The following is a 21,639-nucleotide window of genomic DNA, read 5'->3' on the forward strand; positions in this document are numbered from 1 at the left end:
CGAAACGACGTCGGATCTGGATCAATGCCTTTCAATGGGCATTCATTCCGGATCCGGCCTTGCGGCAAGTCTTCAGTTTTTTGGGCCGGAGCAAAAAGCGCAGCATGCTGCTGTATTTTCTCCGGCCAAAAAACTTTCCGTTCCGGAACTGAAGACATCCTGATGCATCCTGAACGGATTTCACTCCATTCAGAATGCATTAGGATAATCCTGATCAGGATTCTTCCGGCATAGAGCGACGACGACGGAACTCTATGCCGGAAGACAATAACGCAGGTGTGAAAGAGCCCTAAGCTAGCTTGTCAGTATAGCAGAGAGAAAGAGATAAAGCACAGTTGAGTTTGCCTGTCAATTTATGCTAAAGCCTGCTGGAACCAAGACTAAGTCTGAAAACTGTTTGAAGAAACGTTTATTCAAGTAAAGCTGCCACCATCTCAAGGTCTGGACTTTCAAATCTCTCAACTATACCTCCCTTTTTATTGCTTTGGAGCCAAAGCTTGGGGTCCAGCAGTATCCAGGTAGGAGCACTGTGACACACATAAAGAGACATTTAGGCCGCACTACACAACTCAGCATTCCTGGGATGTGATATAGGGCCCCTGGGGGAAGGTGCACGTTGCAAGTGGATCCAAGGTGGATGATTAGCCACTTCTGAGCTGGAGCACAGCCAATGGCACTATTCTGTGCCTTGGTAACAACGGGTGAGTGATGACACCGACAGTCAGTCTGTATAGCACAGTGTGGCCATAGAATCCACAGGGACTGTAGTGCATTTTCACAAGTGTACAGTATTATCTGATGATATTATAGTCAAAACAGATGCTCATTGCCTTTAAGAGTGAAATCCCCTTGAACCAAAGTTCTGTTATGTCACTGTAGAGGCCAAGATGAGTTCATGGCAAGTTCAGTTTGTATAAGAGTCATAGTGATTATAGAGAACATTGTAATTTAAAAGTTATTGCTAAAATATATGGTTTTATCTATAGGGAGTATACTGGCTTCTCCAGATATGTCTGTCTGAAGGGAACAATGTTTGTTTCATGGCTAAGTTATGACAAGATAAGAATTTATATCTTTAAGACACATCTGGTGTGTGTTGTCCATTCATATATTCATAACTATTATATATATTGTGAGACAGTGACAGGTCTCACACAGTGTAAAGGCAAGGAACGGGTGGACAGTGCGATCCACACCCCTATTCCACCACAGGTAAGACCAGCTGGAAGTAATCAGGCTGGCATAAAGCACCTCCCAGGGTGTCAGCAAGGGGGGAGTGTGTTACCTGTGGACAGAGGCCTGGAGGCTCTGTCTGTGTGGTCTCAGCTGGGCAAGGCTAAGGGACCACAAGGCTGGGAGATAGCCTGGAGTTGGGGTCGCCTGGGAGGGTCGCAGGGCCATAGTCAGGTGGACTATAGAGCCCCAATTCCCCATAAGGGACACTGGATTGGAGACAGTAGGTGTACTGTGCCCTGTACAGCCAGGAGGCTGTGGGACATTGACTGAAAAAGCTGCATGTGATCACAGGGTGTGAACGGTGACTTAGGTGAGTCAGGAATTTTGTGTTTAGTAAGAGCCTGGACGGGCAAGTGTTAATTGTTTTGTTTTTGCTGGTGTGGCACAATAAATGCACTGTTTGGACCTGAAACCTGGTGTCCTGAAGCCGTATCTGTGTGAATGATCCCCCTGAAAGAAAGCTACTTCTCACAATTGGTGTCGGATGCGGGCAAGTGGGCACCAGGGCATGACAACAGATTGCTAAGGGCACCAGCAAGCATTGTCCGTGCGGAGGTGATGTCCTCTGGGGGAAGTTGCCCGGTTTGACGGAAAACCGAGGCCACAGAGAAAGTAAGGAAGCAGCTGGTGCAGGAAGCAAATTCCTTGTTGAGGAAGCCGAGTGCTGCACTTGGAGAGGCTGCTCTGAACTTGCCTGAGAGTGGAGTGCTGGAGAAAAATTTGTATGCCGTTGCCAAGGGCAACCGATGGGAAGAGAGTGAGATGGAGAGTGGTGCGACTCTCAGGAGTTCCGGTATTCCCTGCCAGTTAGTACAGTGTCCTAAAGTGTGCTGCTGGAGTGACCGCCCGGAAGGAGACTGGAGTCGAGGTGTTTCCAATTGCAACGACTGCACTGAGGAGCCTGTGTGTGTTCAGGTGACCAGGGACCAAGGGCTGGAGGTTCCCAACATCCTGGAGAAGGAAGATAACTGCTGGGGAGACGTGGGTACAGCACTTGGGAGCGCCAAACCCGTGAGGTAAGAGCGTTCCAGTTGTTTCGTATACAGAAGTTAAAGTGAAAGGGAGCAGGGCTCTGGAGGTTGGGCATGTTGCTGACCAGTGCCCTAATGCCTCAGAAGTAGAGAATCATGCTTTACGTCACCCAACACTGGAACAGTCCATTGTCAGATATTTAGGCCCAGGCACCCAGGCAGAGGAGAGAGGTCCCGTAACAGAGAATCTGGCTTTATGTCAGCAGAGAATCAGTCTGCATGTCATAGCAGAGAATCAGGCTTCACGTCAGCCACCACTGTAACAGTCCATTGTCATATATTTAGGCCCAGGCACCCAGGCAGAGGAGAGAGGTCCCATAACAGAGACTCTGGCTTCATGTCAGCAGAGAATCAGTCTTCATGTCATAGCAGAGAATCAGGCTTCACGTCACCCACCACTGGAACAGTCCATTGTCATATATTTAGGCCCAGGCACCCAGGCAGAGGAGAGAGGTCCCGTAACAGAGAATCTGGCTTCATGTCAGCAGAGAATCAGTCTGCATGTCATAGCAGAGAATCAGGCTTCATGTCACCCACCACTGTAACAGTCCATTGTCATATATTTAAGCCCAGGCACCCCAGGCAGAGGAGAGGTTCATTCAACTTTGGGTTGCCTCGCAATATAATGGTAAAATGAAAATAAAAATAGGATTGAATGAGGAAGTGCCCTGGAGTACAATAATATATGGTTAAGGGGAGGTAGTTAATGTCTAATCTGCACAAGGGATGGACAGGCCCTGTGGGATCCATGCTTGGTTCATTTTTATGAACGTCAGCTTGTCCACATTGGCTGTAGACAGGCGGCTGCGTTTGTCTGTAATGACGCCCCCTGCCGTGCTGAATACACGTTCAGACAAAACGCTGGCCGCCGGGCAGGCCAGCACCTCCAAGGCATAAAAGGCTAGCTCTGGCCACGTGGACAATTTAGAGACCCAGAAGTTGAATGGGGCCGAACCATCAGTCAGTACGTGGAGGGGTGTGCACACGTACTGTTCCACCATGTTAGTGAAATGTTGCCTCCTGCTAACACGTTGCGTATCAGGTGGTGGTGCAGTTAACTGTGGCGTGTTGACAAAACTTTTCCACATCTCTGCCATGCTAACCCTCCCCTTAGAGGAGCTGGCCGTGACACAGCTGCCTTGGCGACCTCTTGCTCCTCCTCTGCCTTGGCCTTGGGCTTCCACTTGTTTCCCTGTGACATTTGGGAATGCTCTCAGTAGCACGTCTACCAACGTGCGCTTGTACTCGCGCATATTCCTATCACGCTCCAGTGCAGGAAGTAAGGTGGGCACATTGTCTTTGTACCGTGGATCCAGCAGGGTGGCAACCCAGTAGTCCGCACACGTTAAAATGTGGGCAACTCTGCCGTCGTTGCGCAGGCACTGCAGCATGTTGTCACTCATGTGTGCCAGGCTGCCCAGGGGTAAGGACAAGCTGTCCTCTGTGGGAGGCATATCGTCATCGTCCTGCGTTTCCCCCCAGCCACGCACCAGTGATGGGCCCGAGCTGCGTTGGGTGCCACCCCGCTGTGACCATGCTTCATCCTCATCCTCCTCCAACTCCTCCTCATCCTCGTCCTCCTCGTCCTCCAGTAGTGGGCCCTGGCTGGCCACATTTGTACCTGGCCTCTGCTGTTGCAAAAAACCTCCCTCTGAGTCACTTCGAAGAGACTGGCCTGAAAGTGCTAAAAATGACCCCTCTTCCTCCTCCTCCTCCTCCTGGGCCACCTCCTCTTCCATCATCGCCCTAAGTGTTTTCTCAAGGAGACATAGAAGTGGTATTATAACGCTGATAACGGCGTCATCGCCACTGGCCATGTTGGTGGAGTACTCGAAACAGCGCAACAGGGCACACAGATCTCGCATGGAGGCCCAGTCATTGGTGGTGAAGTGGTGCTGTTCCGCAGTGCGACTGACCCGTGCGTGCTGCAGCTGAAACTCCACTATGGCCTGCTGCTGCTCGCACAGTCTGTCCAGCATGTGCAAGGTGGAGTTCCACCTGGTGGGCACGTCGCATATGAGGCGGTGAACGGGAAGGTCGAAGTTACGCTGTAGCGCAGACAGGCGAGCAGCGGCAGGATGTGAACGCCGGAAGAGCGAACAGACGGCCCGCACTTTATGCAGCAGCTCTGACATGTCGGGGTAGTTGTGAATGAACTTCTGCACCACCAAATTCAGCACATGCGCCAAGCAAGGGATGTGCATCAAACCGGCTAGTCCCAGAGCTGCAACGAGATTTCGCCCATTATCACACACCACCAGGCCGGGCTTGAGGCTCACCGGCAGCAACCACTTGTCGGTCTGTTGTTCTATACCCCGCCACAACTCCTGTGCAGTGTGGGGCCTGTCCCCCAAACATATGAGTTTCAGAATGGCCTGCTGACGTTTACCCCGGGCTGTGCTGAAGTTGGTGGTGAAGGTGTGTGGCTGACTGGATGAGCAGGTGGAAGAAGAGGAGGAGGAAGCCGAGAAGGAGGAGGTGGCAACAGGAGGCAAAGAATGTTGCCCTGCGATCCTTGGCGGCGGAAGGACGTGCGCCAAACAGCTCTCCGCCTGGGGCCCAGCTGCCACTACATTTACCCAGTGTGCAGTTAGGGAGATATAGCGTCCCTGGCCGTGCTTACTGGTCCACGTATCTGTGGTTAGGTGGACCTTGCTACAGATGGCGTTGCGCAGTGCACACTTGATTTTATCGGATACTTGGTTGTGCAGGGAAGGCACGGCTCTCTTGGAGAAGTGGTGGCTGGGAACAACATACTGTGGGACAGCAAGCGACATGAGCTGTTTGAAGCTGTCTGTGTCCACCAGCCTAAATGACAGCATTTCATAGGCCAGTAGTTTAGAAATGCTGGCATTCAGGGCCAGGGATCGAGGGTGGCTAGGTGGGAATTTACGCTTTCTCTCAAATGTTTGTGAGATGGAGAGCTGAACGCTGCCGTGTGAAATGGTTGAGATGCTTGGTGACGGAGGTGGCGGTGGTGTTGGTGGTACATCCCCTGTTTGCTGGGCGGCAGGTGCCAACGTTCCTCCAGAGGCGGAGGAAGAGGCCGAGGCGGCAGCAGCAGAAGAGGTAGCAGGGGGAGCCTGAGTGACTTCCTTGTTTTTAAGGTGTTTACTCCACTGCAGTTCATGCTTTGCATGCAGGTGCCTGGTCATGCAGGTTGTGCTCAGGTTCAGAACGTTAATGCCTCGCTTCAGGCTCTGATGGCACAGCGTGCAAACCACTCGGGTCTTGTCGTCAGCACATTGTTTGAAGAAGTGCCATGCCAGGGAACTCCTTGAAGCTGCCTTTGGGGTGCTCGGTCCCAGATGGCGGCGGTCAGTAGCAGGCGGAGTCTCTTGGCGGCGGGTGTTCTGCTTTTGCCCACTGCTCCCTCTTTTGCTACGCTGTTGGCTCGGTCTCACCACTGCCTCTTCCTCCGAACTGTGAAAGTCAGTGGCACGACCTTCATTCCATGTGGGGTCTAGGACCTCATCGTCCCCTGCATCGTCTTCCACCCAGTCTTGATCCCTGACCTCCTGTTCAGTCTGCACACTGCAGAAAGACGCAGCAGTTGGCACCTGTGTTTCGTCATCATCAGAGACATGCTGAGGTGGTATTCCCATGTCCTCATCATCAGGAAACATAAGTGGTTGTGCGTCAGTGCAGTCTATGTCTTCCACCGCTGGGGAAGGGCTAGGTGGATGCCCTTGGGAAACCCTGCCAGCGGAGTCTTCAAACAGCATAAGAGACTGCTGCATAACTTGAGGCTGAGACAGTTTCCCTGGTATGCATGGGGGTGATGTGACAGACTGATGGGGTTGGTTTTCAGGCGCCATCGGTGCGCTTTCTGCAGAAGACTGGGTGGGAGATAATGTGAACGTGCTGGATCCACTGTCGGCCACCCAATTGACTAATGCCTGTACCTGCTCAGGCCTTACCATCCTTAGAACGGCATTGGGCCCCACCATATATCGCTGTAAATTCTGGCGGCTACTGGGACCTGAGGTAGTTGGTACACTAGGACGTGTGGATGTGGCAGAACGGCCACGTCCTCTCCCAGCACCAGAGGGTCCACTAACACCACCACGTCCGCGTCCCTTACTAGATGTTTTCCTCATTGTTATGGTTCACCACAACAACAAATATATTATTTGGCCCAATGTATTGTATTCAAATTCAGCTGAATATAAATTTGAGGCCTAATATTTAGGCGCTGGGTGACCGGTATGGATTTACTAACAGAATTAGACTTGGAAATGCACAGTAGCGTGTGTGTGAAGTTATTCTGAATGACCCTATGTGCACCTTGAATATTATATACCCTTTTAGGGATAGATTTCAAATAGCTCTGATATAGCAGAAACCACTAAATTATGAAATTGCTAAATTGGGAATTGTATTTCAACCCTGAACAAAAAATGTGCTTTGACGGACACTAAATAACTTGCCCAGCCACAACAGTACAGCGGTAACGACAGATTTAGCGGGATATAAATTTGAGGCCTAGTATTTAGGCGTTGGGTGACCGGTATGGATTTACTGACAGAATTAGACTGGGATATGGCCAAAAAATAACGACACTATTGCTGGTTAAATGCACTTGGTGTGACAGCTTGACCAACCACACTACTGAGGGTTAAATGCACTTGGTGACGGGCGCAGCTTGCCCCTGATGTAGTATATGGCCAAAAAATGAACAGACTATTGCTGGTTAAATGCACTTGGTGTGACAGCTTCACCCTGATGTAGGCTTTAGCCAAAAAACAACCACACCATTGAGGGTTAAATGCACTTGGTGACAGGCGCAGCTTGCCCCTGATGTAGTATATGGCCAAAAAATGAACAGACTATTGCTGGTTAAATGCACTTGGTGTGACAGCTTGACCAACCACACTACTGAGGGTTAAATGCACTTGGTGACGGGCGCAGCTTGCCCCTGATGTAGTATATGGCCAAAAAATGAACAGACTATTGCTGGTTAAATGCACTTGGTGTGACAGCTTGACCAACCACACTACTGAGGGTTAAATGCACTTGGTGACGGGCGCAGATTGCCCCTGATGTAGTATATGGCCAAAAAATGAACAGACTATTGCTGGTTAAATGCACTTGGTGTGACAGCTTGACCAACCACACTACTGAGGGTTAAATGCACTTGGTGACGGGCGCAGCTTGCCCCTGATTTAGTATATGGCCAAAAAATTAACAGACTATTGCTGGTTAAATGCACTTGGTGTGACAGCTTCACCCTGATGTAGGCTTTAGCCAAAAAACAACCACACCATTGAGGGTTAAATGCACTTGGTCGCAGCTTGGATGCACTTGGTCGCAGCACCGCACAAGACACAAAATGGCCGCCGATCACCCCAGAAAAAAGTGACTGACAAACGGTCTGGGCAGCCTAAAAACAGTGAGCAATTGAATTTCAGCAGCTCAATGATCCACAGCTGCAGATCGATCGATTAATCAAGTCCTTTGGAGGAGTTAATCTGCCTAATCTCGCCCTACTGTCGCAGCCGCAACCTCTCCCTACGCTAATCAGAGCAGAGTGACGGGCGGCGCTATGTGACTCCAGCTTAAATAGAGGCTGGGTCACATGGTGCTCTGGCCAATCACAGCCATGCCAATAGTAGGCATGGCTGTGACGGCCTCTTGGGGCATGTAGTATGACGCTTGTTGATTGGCTGCTTTGCAGCCTTTCAAAAAGCGCCAAGAAAGCGTCACGAAAGCGCCAAGAAAGCGACGAACACCGAACCCGAACCCAGACTTTTACGAAAATGTCCGGGTTCGGGTCCGTGTCACGGACACCCCAAAATTCGGTACGAACCCGAACTATACAGTTCGAGTTCGCTCATCCCTACTCCCTACGCTAATCAGAGCAGAGTGACGGGCGGCGCTATGTGACTCCAGCTTAAATAGAGGCTGGGTCACATGGTGCTCTGGCCAATCACAGCCATGTCAATAGTAGGCATGGCTGTGACGGCCTCTTGGGGCAAGTAGTATGACGCTTGTTGATTGGCTGCTTTGCAGCCTTTCAAAAAGCGACAAGAAAGCGTCACGAAAGCGCCAAGAAAGCGACGAACACCGAACCCGAACCCGGACTTTTACGAAAATGTCCGGGTTCGGGTCCGTGTCACGGACACCTCAAAATTCGGTACGAACCCGAACTATACAGTTCGAGTTCGCTCATCCCTACTCCCTACGCTAATCAGAGCAGAGTGACGGGCGGCGCTATGTGACTCCAGCTTAAATAGAGGCTGGGTCACATGGTGCTCTGGCCAATCACAGCCATGCCAATAGTAGGCATGGCTGTGACGGCCTCTTGGGGCAAGTAGTATGACGCTTGTTGATTGGCTGCTTTGCAGCCTTTCAAAAAGCGCCAAGAAAGCGTCACGAAAGCGCCAAGAAAGCGACGAACACCGAACCCGAACCCGGACTTTTACGAAAATGTCCGGGTTCGGGTCCGTGTCACGGACACCCCAAAATTCGGTACGAACCCGAACTATACAGTTCGAGTTCGCTCATCCCTACTAAAAATAGAACTAAACAAATAAACAAAAGTGATACTCTTCATTCTTTGACTTAGTTGAGAAGCTTCTTGCAATGACTGGTGTGGATCCAGTTGTCTCGTCCCTCGAACTTCAGAGAGGTTGGCGTCATCAGCAGCACCTGGAATGGCCCAAGATATCTCGGCTCTAGTCCCTTCCTCGGATGTTTCTTTAGCACGACCTAATCACCTGGTTGACTAGAATGAACACTGGTTATTGAATCTGGGTCCAGGAGAAACTCCCGAACCCGGTGGTGGACATCGGGTAAAAACCATGGGGCTGCCTGGGGGCATACCTGATGGAATAAAAGGGTTACAGCGGAACATACAGGCCATGGATCGGCCGTGATTTTTACCTTCTTTCCACAACAATAATAATCTTGAACCAGAAGGCGGAGTAGGAAGTTAAGGAGGCTATGGACGTGGTGGTGTAGGTGGAAGAGGCGGAGGTATAAGACAACACTGTTTTTGTGTTTTTAATTTTTTTTTTATTTGTCTGTTAATTCTGTGTGTGACCTATAGCCATTTTTTGGGGTGCAGCCAATATACTTCTCTACTTTGACAATATAACAAATAATAATACTGAACCAGGAGGTGGAGGTCCTATTAGAGGGGGAGGAGGTGGATGTGGCGGGGTAGGTGGAAGAGGCGGAGGAGGAAGCTAACACTGTATCTGTTTTTTTTAAATGTGTCTGTCAATTCTGTGTGTGACCTTTAGTGATTTTTTTTGTGGTGCGGTCGGTATACTTCTCTAGTCTGGCAGACTTCTCTAGTCTGCCACTTCTTCAAACAATGTGCTGACGACAAGACCCGAGTGGTTTGCACGCTGTGCCATCAGATTTTGACGGTGCAGGCGCCTTTTTGGGGGGGGTTTGTGCAGTCCCCAAGACATTGAGAAATAGCAAGTGAATGCACACACTGCGCTGGAGTATAACAATAGCTGGGTGCAACTGGTATACCTCTCTACTCTGCCCAAGATACGGACAAGTCCTGTGGGATCCATACCTGGTTCATTTTAATGAACATGAGCCTGTCCACGTTGGCTGTGGACAGGCGGATGCGCCTATCCGAACACACGTTCGGACAATACACTGGCCGCAGGGCAGACCAGCACCTTCAAGGTGTAAAGGGCAAGCACAGGCCATGTGCCCAATTTGGAGACCCAGAAGTTAAATGGGGCAGACAAGATAAAGAGATGACCGCAGCACTCAATGTCTTCAATGTGTGGGAATTTGCTCTTGTAGTTAGGACTAGTGGATGCAGTATAGAGGCAAAGTACACAGTTCCTGAATGAAACAGTGGTGTTTATTCACACATTGGTGTATAACAAAATGCAGATAAGCTGTATCACAAAACGCAGGTGGCTTGGTGTTTGTTCACACACGAGGAAAGTCCATAAACAATAAAAGTCACCTTTTCTCCTGGGTGTTAATTCACACCCTCACACCCTGTTAGCAGTTCAGCCTCATCAAGTCCATAAGCGGCCTGTTCGCCTTTAGAGTGGCCTGCCCGGCTCAAACCTCAAATCCCAGAACAGCCCTCAGTCCTCCCTCAGAGGGAGGTAAATGCACACACCTGGCAGTGCTGGCTGGGTTTTATGCCTTGCAAAACCCGGCCTGGAACATGGGGAGTAGTCACCCACCCAGCACTTTGACTACTTCCAGTAAGAGCCGTCCCGGATCAGCTATGACAGTCATGCCAACTCTCAAGGTGTCAATTAGCAATAGCTACTGCTGATGCATAAAATACCGGCTCTTACTTCACCGAGGCCAGGAACCTCAGTGACACATACCTTCCATCTATGATGATTCCAGGTACCTTACATACCCCCCCTTTGTTGAACCCTGAGGGGGTGAACACCTGCCATACAGTATGCCCAGTATGCCTGGGACAGGGCATCTGCATTTCCCTGCAACCGGCCTGCCCTGTGTTCCACGGAGAACTTAAAGTTCTGTAAAGACAGGAACCACCTGGTGACTCGAGCATTTGTCTCTTTGGCCTGGCTCATCCACTTGAGAGGGGAGTGGTTATTCACCAGGCGGAACTTTCTCCCCAACAAATAGTAGTGGAGAGACTTGAGTGCCCACTTGATAGCCAGGCACTCTCTTTCCACTATACTATACCTGGTTTCGGCTGGGGTGAGCTTGTGGCGTAAAAAGACAACGGGATGCTCCTCCCCGTTGACTTCCTGAGAGAATACAGTACCGAGGCCCATTAACTCCCTATTGAAGTCAAGCGTCACTAAAACCAGTTTCCCGCACAGGGCCGACTTCAAAATGGAAAAAGCATCTTCCGCCCGCTCATCCCAGCGAACCATCACTGATTTTCATCCCTTCAAGAGCTCTGTCAAGGACGCGGCTATCGTGGCAAAGTGGGGAACAAATCTTATGTAATCCAGGGATGGCCAACCTGAGACTCTCCAGATGTTGCAAAACTACAACTCCCAGCATGCCCGGACTGCCAACTGCTATCAGCCTACAGCAGGGCATTGTGGAAATTGTAGTTTTACAACAGCTGGAGAGCCACAGGTTGGCCATGCCTGTAATAGCCTATCATTCCTAGGAACGACTTTACTTGTTTAGTGAACAAAAAGGCGACGGCTGCACCTCCAATGCTTTCTTTATTGATCGTCCTTTAAAGAGTCTGTCTGGCTTTTTGTATACACACTCTTTGAAGGACGATCAATAAAGAAAGCATTGGAGATGCTGCCGTCGCCTTTTTTTTAACTAATCTGATGACTGCTGAGGATCTGCAGTTTTGACTTGGCTGATGCATTCCGGTGTGGTCGATGAGGTCCGTGAGTGCTGCTCTATTATTTGTGTTTGTTTTACTTGTTTAGTGTTGACAGGTCGGGGCCGAATTCTTATTGCCTCTATTTTGTTGATTTGGGGTTTGATCACTCCACACCCAATGATATACCCCAGGTATTTTGTCTCCTCTAACCCTATCACGCATTTTTTTGGGTTAGCGGTTAGTCCAGCTTTTCGAAGGGAGTCTACTACAGCCTGCACTTTGGGCAGGTGACTTTTCCAGTCAGTACTGTGGATGACAATATCGTCCAGGTAAGCTGAAGCGTACCAACAACGTGGTCGCAGCACAATGTCCATTATCCTTTGGAAAGTGGCGGGGGCGCCATGCAGACCAAAGGGTAACACCTTATACTGGTACAGCCCCTCCGGTGTGATGAATGTCGTTTTCTCTTTGGCAGCCTCCGTTAAGGGTACCTGCCAGTACCCTTTGGTGAGGTCCAAAACAGAAAAATACCTGGCTTGTCCTAACCTCTAAATCAGCTCGTCTACCTGGGGCATGGGATACGTGTTAAACTTAGATACCTCATTTAATTTTCGAAAATCTTGACAAAACCGCAACGTCCCGTCTGGTTTGGGTATAAGTACTATAGGGCTGGCCCACTCAATCCTAGACTCCTCTATGACGTCTAGTTGCAGCATCAGTTATACTTCCTCAGAGATGTCCTGTCGCCGAGCCTCAGGTACCCGGTATGGTTTAACCGGATTTTGGCCTGAGGCTCAGTGACAATGTCATACTGGATTATGGAACTGCATCCAGGGAGGTCTGAGAACACATCTGTGTTCCTGCTGACGAACTCCCTGGCCTCCTGAGTCTGTTTAGACGAGAGGCTGTCAGCAATCTTCACTACAGCAACCGCTTCCCTTACATCAGATTTAGGGGCCGGAACTTCTCCCCCTAGAAAACTCTACTGGTCTCCCTATCCTTCCACGCTTTGTGTAAATTCACATGGTACACCTGCTCCGGCATCCGCTGTCCTGGCTGGTGTACCTTGTAGTTTACTTCTCCAACCTTTTTCGAGTACCTCGTAGGGTCCCTGCCACCTAGCCAGTAACTTACTGTCCACTGTCGGTACCAGAACCAAAACCCGATCTTCCAGGTTAAAGATCCGGACCTGAGCCTGCTGATTACACACTCGCCTTTGAGCTCGCTGAGCTGCCTCCATAAGTTCCTTTACCAGCGGCAACACAGTTTCCGTACGTTCCTGCATCTGGGTGACGTATTCAACAACACTTTTATATGGTGTGGGTTGCTGCTCCCACGCCTCTTTGGCTATGTCCAACAGACCACGTGGATGTCCATATCTGTTTGATATTCAGCAACTTACAGAGCTCCCGTATGACCTTGGACATAAAAGTAGTCCCCTGGTCAGTCAGAACCTCTTTGGGTATCCCCACTCAGGAAAACATCTCCATTAACTGTTTTGCTATGAGTTTGGCTGATGTATGTCGCAGTGGCACCGCCTCCGGGTACCGAGTGGCGTAGTCCAGGACGACCAAGATGTGTTGGTGCCCCCTGGCGGACCTCGATACTGGGCCTACGAGATCCATAGGGATTCTCTCAAATGGTATCTGGATAATCGGAAGGGGCACTAAGGGACTGCGGAACAGGTGCTGGGGGCTAGTGGTTTGGCAGGTCGGGCAAGATTTACAAAAGTCATCCACCTCTCTAAAGACACTGGGCCAGTAAAACCGTTATAGTATCCGGTCCTGTATCTTCTGCAGTCCCAGATGACCTCCGACAACATGTTGGTGGGCTAACTCTAACACGAGTTTTCGATAGGCCCTTGGCACCACCAACTGTTCATTAGGTTCACCCCGCTGCTGGTTTACCCGATACAGCATATTCTGGTGGACCACAAAACAGGGAAATATTCTCCCAGGCCCGGGATAGGGTTGGGTCTTGGCGTTGGGCTGTACCCAAATTTTCCCCGGAGATGTTGAGGTCTGCCAACCCAGGACACGATGGCAACTCCTCCACATCTGCCACCATTACCCTACGCGGGGTTGTCTCCCCCTCTTCCACCGAAGTGGCGGTCACCCCTACTGCTGGCCCTTCGGCCTCAGTTTCCCATGGTTTTGGCCATCCCCCTGGACAAGGCCAATCTCCTGGGCTTATTCCTGTCTCAGGGGTATCCTTAACTCTCACAACCGCCCATAGGGCAGGGAAACCTGGAAAGTCTCTCCCTATTATGAGTTCATAGTGGAGATTCGTGGTGACTGCCACTTCGTGGTTCCACCTGCCGGCCACCGTGGTTAGAGAAACCAGCACGGTGGGGTAGTCTTTCAAGTCTCCATGAAAGCACGTCACCCCAACTTTCCGGCCAGTATACTCAGTGGACCGCACCAGGGTATCCCTTACCAGGGTCACCAAGCTCCCTGAGTCCAGCAGCACCTCTGCTTGAGTGTCTCCCACTTCCACCTGGCACAAGTGGTCTAGAGTCTCCAGAGTACCTTTGGCACACAGTTATAGCAATTGTCGGTAACCACAATTAGTGTCCATGGGCTCAACCCGATGAGGACAGTCAGCCCTGGTATGGCCATGTTCCTGACACTGCCAGCAGATTAACTGGGAACCTCCCGGGGGGTATCATTGGCTCATTCCGGTGGGCCTGAGGTGGGGAGTTCTGGAGTCTGCCTGCCCTCCTACCAAAATAGCCCCCATTGATATTCTTGGTGGCCTCATAGCGTTCCACCGGGTCCACAATTTTCAGGGCCCTTCCAGAAAATACCTGGCTGAAGAGGGGGTGGCAGCGCCCTCCAGAATATGTCAGCCAATAGTCTATCCAGCATAGCTGTGGGACTCAGCACATCAGGCTGTAGCCACTTTTGCAAAAGGTGGAGTGAGTCATAATACTGGGGTCTTGCGAGCTCAGCCGGCTTAAACCCCCACTGATGTACCCGCTGGTCCCAGACCAACACATTTACCCCCAGTCTTGCCAAAATCTCACCCTTTACCTTCGGGTAGTCGGCCGCTTGATTGTCCTGCAAGTCGAAATATACCGCTGGGACTCTGATGCCAGGAAAGGAGCGACGACTTCAGCCCACGGGTCTCCAGGCAGCTTTCTCATACATCGCCAGGTAGATTTCAATGTCGTCTGCGGGGGTCATCTTAGGGATCGCTGCTTGAACTGCTTTCCGGGCCTCATGGACGCTTGGGGTTGCTCCTGCTGCAAACCCATCACATATTGTAGAAGCAACTGGTTGCTGCTTACTACCCTCCAGTTGCAGGTTGGTCTCTCGCTGCTGCAAATTAGCCTCCATGAGGGCCTTCACAAGAGCCTCCATTTTGTCGTGGGGCACGGGTTGAAATACAGCTGGTTTGATGTACGACATACAACTGTGGCAAAAAATATATCGGCGTTCACGGCAGCCTCACTGCGCTTGCCCGCATCCTCCACCAATTGTGGGGATTCGCTCTGGTAGTTAGGACTAGCGGATGCAGTATAGAGGCAAAGTACACAGTTCTTGAATCAAACAGCGGTGTTTATTCACACATTGGTGTAAATACAAATTGCAGATAAGGTGTATCACTTCACTGAGGCCAGGAACCTCAGTGACACATACCTTCCATCCACGAAGATTCCAGGTACCTTCTTACGAATGTTACTTCAGTGTTTATTCACCAATCACGATTGGTGAATAAACACTGAAGTAACATTGAAGACATTGAGTGCTGCGGTCATCTCTTCATCTTGTTGGCTACCTGGGGCCCGACAAGCTAGGGCCCAACACTGCTGGCACCGCCACCGTTTGGACCAACTAAGAAGTCTTAGTGAGTAGTGCTGTCTTATCTATGTATTTAAATGGGGCAAACCCATCAGTCAGTACGTGCAGACATGTGCACATGTACTGTTCCACCATGTTTATGAAATGCTGCCTCCTGCTAAAACGTTCTGTATCAGCTGGTGGTGCTGGATGTTGTGGCGTGCTGACAAGGCTTTTCCACATTTCAGCCATGCTAACCCTCCCTTCTGAGGTGCTGGCAGTCCCCCAGCTGCTTTAGCGACTTCCTCCTCCTCCTCCGCCTTATGCTTCCACTGAGCCTGCGCTGTCAGGTGGGAACACCATTAGTAGTGCATCTACCAGCATACGCTTGTACTCGCGCATCTTCCGATCACTCTCCAGTTGTCCTTGTAGTAGGGTTCCAGCAGGGTGGCCACCCAGTATTTAGCACTGGTGACAATGAGGGCATCTCAGGGGTCGCTATACAGGCACTGCAGCATGTACTTGCTCATGTGTGTCAGGCTGCCCAGAGGCAACGGCAAGCTGTCCTCTTCTGACACCAAGTGTAACATAATGTGAATTCAAAATATTTGAGAATGAATAAGCTTACGCAGGCTTAACGTATAAATATATTTACTAAGTGTGATTAAATATACGATAACACGAACAAATCACATACAGAATAATAAAAAGTAAATAAACATCACTAGCCTAAATGGGATAGAGACTCCGTCGATCATGCTATACTCATGGCTGTCTACCACATTATAACACATGACCGACACCCCGGGGTGGACAAGAGATAGGGCAAGTCATACCTACATCCTACCTAAGATGAAGTCTTCAATGGAGTCTCCTCAGGGAATGTGTGTCACAGAGTTTAAAACTGTTAGCCACTCCTCCAGTGTGCAGCACGCATGTCTCTGAGATCACTCAGGAATGTGGTCTTATTAGCACAATGGGGGATGGGTACTATCTCAAACCAACTTCATTACAAGGGAAACTTATAAACTATTACACAGAGTATTAAACACAATTAAAGGGGAGAACCAATCAGTACCTAAAAATACCCTTGCAATACACACAGAGTTACATGATTTTGCCCATTGTCGCACACCACCAGGCCTGGATTGAGGCTCAACGGCACCAACCACTCATCAGTCTGTTCTTCCATGCACGTCCACAGCTCCTGCACGTTGTGGGTTTTTTCAGAACAGCTTGCTGTCGCTTCCCCCTGACTGTGCTGAAGTTGGTGGTGCACGTGTTGCGCTGACATGATGGTAACGGTAAGACGGATGAAAATGCTGTGTTCTGAACCCCCAAAATGGCTTTATATCACCAACACAATTAAGGCTAATTTCTCACTCGCGTTTGTTGCGGATCCATCATGGATCTGCACAAACGCATCCGTTCAGATAATACAACAGCATGCATCCGTTCAGAATGGATCCGTTTGTATTATCTGTAACATAGCCAAAACTGATCCGTCTTCAACACCATTGAAAGTCAATGGGGGAGGGATCAGTTTGCTATTGTGCTATATTGTGTCAGTGAAAACGGATCTGTCCCCATTGACTTACATTGTGTGTCAGGACCGATCTGTTTGGCTCAGTTTCGTCAGACGGACACCAAAACGCTGCAAGCGGAACGGAGCCAAACTGATGCCTTCTGAGTGGATCCTTATCTATTCAGAATGCAATAAGGGCACAACTGATCCATTTTGGACCGCTTGTGAGATCCCTGAACGGATCTCACAAACGGAAACCAAAATGCCAGTGTGAAAGTAGCCTAATAGACTGGTTAGATATTGCATTTCTGTGTCAGGGATGCAGATGAGGTGTATCACCCGCCCATAAAAGGCTTTATGTCACCGACACAATTAACTGACTAATTAACTATTGTATTTCTGTGTCATGGGTGAAAATGAAGTGTTTTGCACCCTAAAAAATGGCTATAGGTCATCGACACAAATAACAGACTGATTAACTCTCCTATAACAGTAAGACAGATGAAAATGCGGTGTTCTGAACCCCCAAAATGCCTTTAAGTCATCAACACAATTAACAGACTGATTAATTATTGTATTTCTGTGTCATGGATGCAGATGAGGTGTATCTCCCTCTCAAAAGAGGCTTTATGTCATCGACACAATTAACAGACTGATTAACTCTCTCATAACAGTAAGACGGATGAAAATATAGAGTTCTGAACCCAAAAAAATGGCTTTAGGTCACCCACAGAATTAACAACCCGATTATTGTATTTCTGTGTCACTGTTGCAAAGGAGTAGTATTGCACCGACCACAGACTGAACAGCCCGATTAGGTATTGTATTTCTGTGTCACTGGTGCAAAGGAGTAGTATTGCACCGACCACAGACTGAACAGCCCGATTAGGTATTGTATTTCTGTGTCACTGGTGCAAAGGAGCTGTATTGCACTGACCACAAATGCCTACAGGTCACCCACAGAGTTATCAAAAATAATTAAAACCCAACACTGTCCCTTAGTGCAGCAGTGTCCTGTCCCTTAGTGCAGCAGTGTCCTGTCCCTACACTAGTCAGAGCAGAATGGCGGCGGACCATGTGATCCAGCATTTATACATGCAGGGTCACGTGGTGCGTCGGCCAATCACAGCCATGCCAATACTAGGCATGACCGTGATGGTTTCCAAGTGCCCACAGTTTAAAAGCTTGTTGATTGGCTGTGCCGCAGCCTTTAACCCCTTAGTGACCAATCCTGTTTGGGCCTTTATGACCAAGCGTTTTTCTTCCTTTTTTCATGGTCTCGTTCCAAGAGCTATAACTTTTTTATTTTTTCGTCTATATAGCTTTATGAGGGCTTGTTTTTTACGGGACAAGTTGTGGTTTTTAATGGCACCATTTTGGGGTACACATAACTTTCTGATTAACTTTTATTAACTCTTTCTGGGAGGGAGATGGGGGAAAATAGCAATACTGCCACTGCGTTTTTACATTATAAATTTTACGGCGTTCATTTTTCGGTACAAATAACATAATATCTTTATTCTCTAGGTCAGTACGATTACAGTGATACTAAATACTTATAATTTTTTTTACGTTTTACTACTTTTATTTCCAATAAAACCCCTTTTATTAACCAAAAAATGATTTTGCATTGCCACTTCACAAGACCCATAACTTTTTTTTTCTTTTTCTATGGAGTTGTGTGAGGGCTTGATTTTTGAGGGACAACTTGTATTTTTCATTGGTATCATTTAGGAGTAAATGGCGCTTTTTGATCGCTTGTTATTACGTTTTTTTCGGTGGAAACTAAGAATAAATTAGAAATTCAGTCTTTTTTTATTTTTATTTTTTACGGCGTTCACCATAGGAGATAATTTATGTAATATTTATGTAGTCCGGGTCGTTACGGACGCGGCAATACCAAACATATGGGGGATATTTTCTTTTTGCAATTTTTTTCATTGAAAAGCGTATTTTCAATGGAAAAAAAAGCATATTTTTTATTTTATGGAATTTTTTTTATTTAATAAATGTGTATTTTTTTTAAACATTTTTTACTACTTAAAAGTCCCACAAGGGGACTATAATATACAGTATTTTGATTGCTTTTAAAATGTAATGCATTATCTCTATAAGGCATTACATTTCAATAGCAATGCATTTCAAACCTTGACCAGAGAGGCACAGCCTGCTGGAGATAACTGAAGACAGGCTCGGGGCCCTGATCGGAAGCAAGGTAAGCTTCCGAACACATCAGCACCCCGTGATCTTATTTTCGGGGTGCTGATGGGAGACAGAGGGAGTCCGCTCCCTCTGTCACCACTTTACATGCAGCGGGCGCCATTGCGCCCGGCATGTAAAGGGTTAAACAGCCCGGATCGGCACTCCTGCCGGTCCGGGCTGTGAGAGCCGGGTCCGTGCTCCCCGCTGCACGGGGGATCCGTGCAGCGCTTAGACCGGGCCGCCGTAAAAACGAGGCGGCCCAGCCTAAGGCCCCTTAGTGACCGCCGTAAAAACACGTATGGGTGGTCACTAAGGGGTTAAACAAGCTTTAATTAAAATCCAAACATGGACTTTGGCGCCAATGTTCACCGCAATGTTCGGTACGAACCCAAACAGTATGGTCAGGGTTCGCTCATCCCTAACTATGGACATTTGTACACATTTGCCCTGTTTACTACTATGCAAAGCCATCATCTCCCTACTTTATTGAACACTTGCACTGTGATTTATGCTGGTTTGAGCACTTATACTGTTTCACATTGTTAAATTGCATTTATATGTTTATTCACTGAAATATATCCTGTTCATTTGCACTGCACTATGGAAAGGGTTAATCCACGGCCAGGTAATTCTGGGAGACTTTATGACTTTCTTTCTTTGCAAAGTTTTAGAGAGAAATAAACAGACACATGGACCATCTGACTGGCTGGTTTGACTCTGTTATGTCTGAAGACTTGTTGACGTCTGGAAAAACTGCTTGTTCATTCCCATAGACTTGCATTGAATCTCTATACAAGTCTATGATAGATAGACATTGTAACAATTTTTCTGTTTAGGCTGTGCTTCTCCACATTTAGGTTGTGCTTCTCCACTCCAGTCCTCCCACTAGAAGGTTCTAGTTCAGCTAGAAACTGCATATAAGGAGAACAGTTAGAGCCTTCAGTTGTCTGCAGACAGGGACCAGTGCTTAGTAGGAGAGACTTAGCCAGACTAGATAAGTTACCAGAAGAAAATGATGAGACGGGGATGCTCTGCCGCAGATTTTCAGTCACCGATTGTCATAGATGTAGTAGCGGAGAACACCAAAAGACAACAAGAAGGAAGAGGAAAGACACTAGGCCTCACCGCTAGGGAAGGAAAGGGGTCCTCACCTATAAAACCCTGCTCTTGGCCCTAACTCCTATCCGTATGGGCATCTCTCGATGGTAGAGATGCCCATACACAGGAACCTGTAAAACCCTGGTAACCCTCAGATTCCCTAAAGGTAATGACAGAGCAGAGACAACCCGTTCCTTCCCTGGTGAAGGAACCAGCATCTCACTGAGGCCTAGTTAACAACCGGGGGGGTACAAAACACAACAAGCGGAACACTTAACTTCTGAGGATGATGGATGAACAGGAATTGAACAAGAACCACACTTCAGCTCTTCCAAAACCAAATGAAGCTATCGAGAGCAAGGAGTGATGGGTAAAGTCAGACTAAATAGGGAGAGGTAAAGGTCACATGATCCACACCTGAACAGGGGGTGTGGACATACCAGCAACACACAGACAAAGTGAAACCAAAAGAGGCTGTCAGATCACTCATGTGCAGTCAGTCTTTCAGACCTTCTAACACCTGTCACAGGTGTGACACCAATCCTGTGACCAGGGAGCTAGCCAGATGATAGACCCTCGGCCACCAGGCTTCTGATAGAGAGAAGTTAGCTCAGGTGTTTCATTACCATCAAACCTTCTTCTGTCTAGAGAAACCAGCCCAGTGCCTCGTCTGTATTGTTTTGCACTTCATCCACTAAAGAAACACCCTTTCTCTCTGGACTTATTTCCCATTGGGTTGCACCATACCTTACCACCCATTCCGGAGAGGGCAGCAACACATGGTGACACCTCGACGGTGCCGAGAGGACAAAGTATAGCGTAAGGGCTACCCCAAACCTGGTCAATGCACATACTGCAGTGCAAATATTTTCCCCCATGTTCAGCCAGCTGCTACTATTACACTAGTGTAGTACCTACTGTATGTAAACATAATTTTCTCCTTGGTGTGCTGCATCCACTACAATTAATGTGCTTTCCATCTGCAGGCTTGGCACCTCCCCTGCATAAGGGAAAGCACAGATTGGGTGAAGCAGGTACCTGCCCCAAGGAGCTGGTTGTGATAGGCTTGCTTTATAACCAATGAGCACATCTCTTTAGTAATGGAGAATAGTTGGTCTTACCTCAAGCCCTCAGTATTTGCACTGCATTTATTAGCAGCCACTCAAATGTAGAGTGAAGTAGCTGGAAGACAAATTTTATTTCTTGAGTAAGTTGCACCTCCTCACATTGAACGTTGGACAGTGCCCTAGGCAGGTATGTACTTCTGCCTGATCCTTGTCCTGTCAGCTGTGGTCAGTTGCCATGGACAAGACAGGCACTATGATTTTTACCTTGTTTTCTAACAATGTGACACAAGGAGACATTTTTTATTTTGGAAAAAAAAATGTTCTTTGAAGAGGACCTGTCACTTCTCCTGACATTTCTGTTTAACTACTCGCACCCTCCTTGTAATAACAATTCAAGAGCATCTCTTCTTATGTCTCTACGATGTGCCATTTCTTT

Source organism: Bufo gargarizans, chromosome 6, assembly GCF_014858855.1.
Source record: "Bufo gargarizans isolate SCDJY-AF-19 chromosome 6, ASM1485885v1, whole genome shotgun sequence".
Taxonomy (NCBI): domain Eukaryota; kingdom Metazoa; phylum Chordata; class Amphibia; order Anura; family Bufonidae; genus Bufo; species Bufo gargarizans.